The sequence below is a fragment of the Bidens hawaiensis genome, unplaced genomic scaffold (assembly GCF_021521415.1).
Source record: "Bidens hawaiensis isolate Kalapana, Puna unplaced genomic scaffold, B.hawaiensis_p1.1 tig00003536_1, whole genome shotgun sequence".
NCBI lineage: Eukaryota > Viridiplantae > Streptophyta > Magnoliopsida > Asterales > Asteraceae > Bidens > Bidens hawaiensis.
Genome location: NW_027491199.1, coordinates 1,694,921 through 1,698,183, shown reverse-complemented (window position 1 = coordinate 1,698,183; position 3,263 = coordinate 1,694,921). Strand labels below are relative to the sequence as shown.

Here is a 3,263-nt window from a genome sequence, read left to right as displayed (position 1 = left end):
CAAAGTAGGGGTGGCTCATGGGACAACGAAAACAAGTTAAGGCTTTAGGCCCACACTCGGTTAAGGCCTCCAAATCCAAAAAAACATTATATGTAGATATATTATAACGAGTATTGTAAACTTAATTAATATATTGGTGTGGTGGTTGGCTTGGTTGTTACTAAAGTATAGGTGATAAGTTCAAAACTTGTAATATCAATTTTTTTTCCTTAACAATTGTTATAAAAAGGCCTCAAAATCTTGTTTCGAGTTAGGCCCCCACATTCGTTGAGCCGACCCTGCGTCGAAAATGAAGGAGCAGTGATGATTCATATTTACCATAGACGTAAAGATAAAAGGAAAAGGTAGATAGAAGGACATATTTATGTAACCGTTATTTTGAAATTAGAGCTACGCACACGTGTCAGAAACTCATAGGATTGGCTTATGACAGTAAGACTATCCGTAGCGGGCGAGGAAAGGGAGATAAGTGAGGGGGGGGGGGGGGCGACGAGTTTTTATCGCCTCATTTCCTTTTGTTTTTATTATTATTATACTGTGTTTGTGAGAGAGAGAGATATATATATATATATATATATATATATATATATATATATATATGTGTGTGTGTGTGTGTGTGTATATATAGGCCTACAACACCATTACACCACAAAAACAAAAACCTACTCTTTGCTGACTGGTCGTCACATGGCGTAAAACGCCCCATTTTGTAGCCCATCCACTACACATAGCCTAACCATTTATGAGTAAACTGAAACTTACAAATTAATATATAGTAGCCAGTTGCCCGCGCGATGCAGCGGTGTATGCACAAATGCAACCGGTGTTAGTACCTTTGTAACCTCACAACGGTGCATGCGTAACCCGACAGTGGTATGCATTTAACGTGGCATCGGGCGTGTAACCGGTGCAAGTAAGCACGCCGCATAATGCCTATACGTGAGCAACACGGTATGTATAAACAATGTCATTCACGTAACTAATGCTTGAACGCGCATAACAGGTGGCGACAAACAAGAAGCAACGATGAAATGCACAATAATTTCAAATAAACTACTTTTAACCCAATCCTTTTTTACGAACCTGTTCTGACCCGAAAACCCTTTAACCCGAAGGCTGTTTTGACATGAACCCTTTCGATCTAAACCCATCCCAACATGAACAGTGATGAACTAAATTAACCCTTTTTTGTATTAACTTGTTCCAACCCTAACCCGTTCCAACACCATTAGTCGAACATGCGTAATTCATTGCCAGCAATAATTGGTAATCATGTAACATGCTAGTTTTTTAAACATTAATAAACTATAGCAATACCATACTCAAATTAAAGATAATAAAATTATCGTTTTTATGGTGTAATTTTTTAGAAATAATATTATTGTGTGAAAAAGTTATGGCTGTTAAAATGTCGTGAGGTAGTTGGTTAATAATTAGGGGGGAAATATGCAACTATATAATATATTAACAAAACTTGATTGAAGTTGAATGACCATCATTGTATATTATTTTTGAATAAGCAAAGAATATTTTACCACTATAATCTTAAAATTCAATTCATTGTTACTTGTAAAATTTCTTAAAATTTAAAAGGTCTCTCGCTCATATATATTATTTATATATAGTATAAATATAATGAACAACAAACAAAATATGGGCCTAAGCCGGCCCTTAATCTTGAGCCAGTCCCAAAGCCTTTATAAATTATAAACCCAATAATGAGTTCTTTATTTCATTCCTTATTTATGATGTTCAGTTCAAATGCCAGCAAGTTCCGGGCGTAAGTACTATTTATATATTGTTGATTTTGTACTATAACTCATATGTGTTACGTTAGAATGTTGTATTGATTTCATGTTTATATGTTACTGATTTTATACAAGAACTAAGATTTTAAACAACCTCTCTTAGTTCAATTGGATAGCCAAGTATAAAAGTGTTTTCTTTAGACTTTCTTCTTCTTTTTTAGTTACCATATCGTGTATGAGTACTATATGTGGCAAGTGGTAATTAGAAATGATCATGAAAAATAATAATAATCCTTTTTCCCTTTCATAAAGTTTGATTGAAAAAATAAATAAAACAAAACAATTCGAAAATCAAATGAATTTCATGAATAATTTTGACCGAATTTTGGAGTCTAGAATTTTGACCGAATTTCATCGACCACCTTCACATCCACCTGAAAAGCCTTGGCCAAAAGATCAATTGGGATATCTGGTTTTGCTCCAAACACGGCATTTGCAACTGTAATAACACCCGGATTTTGGCTGCTTAGACCGACAATGGCAACGGCATTGCCATATCCAACATTCCTCTGAAAGTGAACGAGACCTTCTGGAAAAACGAAAACATCACCCTTCTGAAGTACTTTCTTGATTAGACGATTTCCTGGGTTGGATGTGACAAACCCGACTTGAAGGCTTCCTTGAATGACTGTCAAGATCAGTAGCACGAGGATGCGTGTGAGGTGGATTAATACCCCAAGGAGCAAAGTCTATACGGGCCATTGAGATGCCAAGGGTGTTGAGACCGGGTAGTTGAGAAACTGTCACAGGAGTCACCCGAGAACCAACCACATTTGAGGTGTTTCCTACCAAATGTAGTCCACTAAAGAAGAAATCATTAGCCTGCACAAACTTTGCATCTTTGCAAGCAAAACCGTTCACTAGCACTGGTGAAACCATAACGATAAATCAGTTAGTATACGATTAAATGCAAATTGTTCTAACAAAGGAAGTGTTACAAACCTGGGCCATTCGGGTCGGCAACACAAAAATCTTGAAGCGGGCTATTGTCGGATGCCAAGGAAAAAGAACAAGTTATGAGCATGATAAGACCAAGAAAAAGAAAATGAGAAGCCATCAATACTTTTATATGGTTTGCACTTTGCAATATGAAAGCCAAGGAAAAGAAGAAATTTGTTGGTATACTCGTATGCTTCTTGATTGCCTTTTATAGTAGCATACAACAAGGGAATATATAACTTAGCCGTCCCACCACCATTTGAAGACCATGTCATATGAAATATATTAATTGTATTGTTAACTTTTAAACAACTATGTTCGTGTACCCGTGTGGATTTGGTCAAGAAACTCAAGTTCTATCTAAATTAAACACATAATTATCAAATATAATTTATGATGTCTTTGTGGATTTTTGTGATAAAGAATCTATTAGTAATATTTTATGTAGTTTTTAATCGTTTAAGAAAAAGAATATGGATTATGTGTTGTTCTCTGTGTTTGATGATGTAATTTGAA

The 3,263-nt window shown here is 35.5% G+C and overlaps 1 pseudogene across 1 annotated transcript; it reads right to left on the bottom strand.

The window, feature by feature from the left end:
- Positions 1-2,006: 2,006 nt before the first annotated feature.
- LOC143623714 (putative germin-like protein 2-1) lies at positions 2,007-2,918 on the bottom strand (annotated as a pseudogene). Its single transcript, XR_013151947.1, has 2 exons — positions 2,751-2,918; positions 2,007-2,674 (listed from the first exon to the last, which is right to left on the bottom strand). The product of XR_013151947.1 is annotated as a putative germin-like protein 2-1 (transcript).
- Positions 2,919-3,263: the final 345 nt, after the last annotated feature.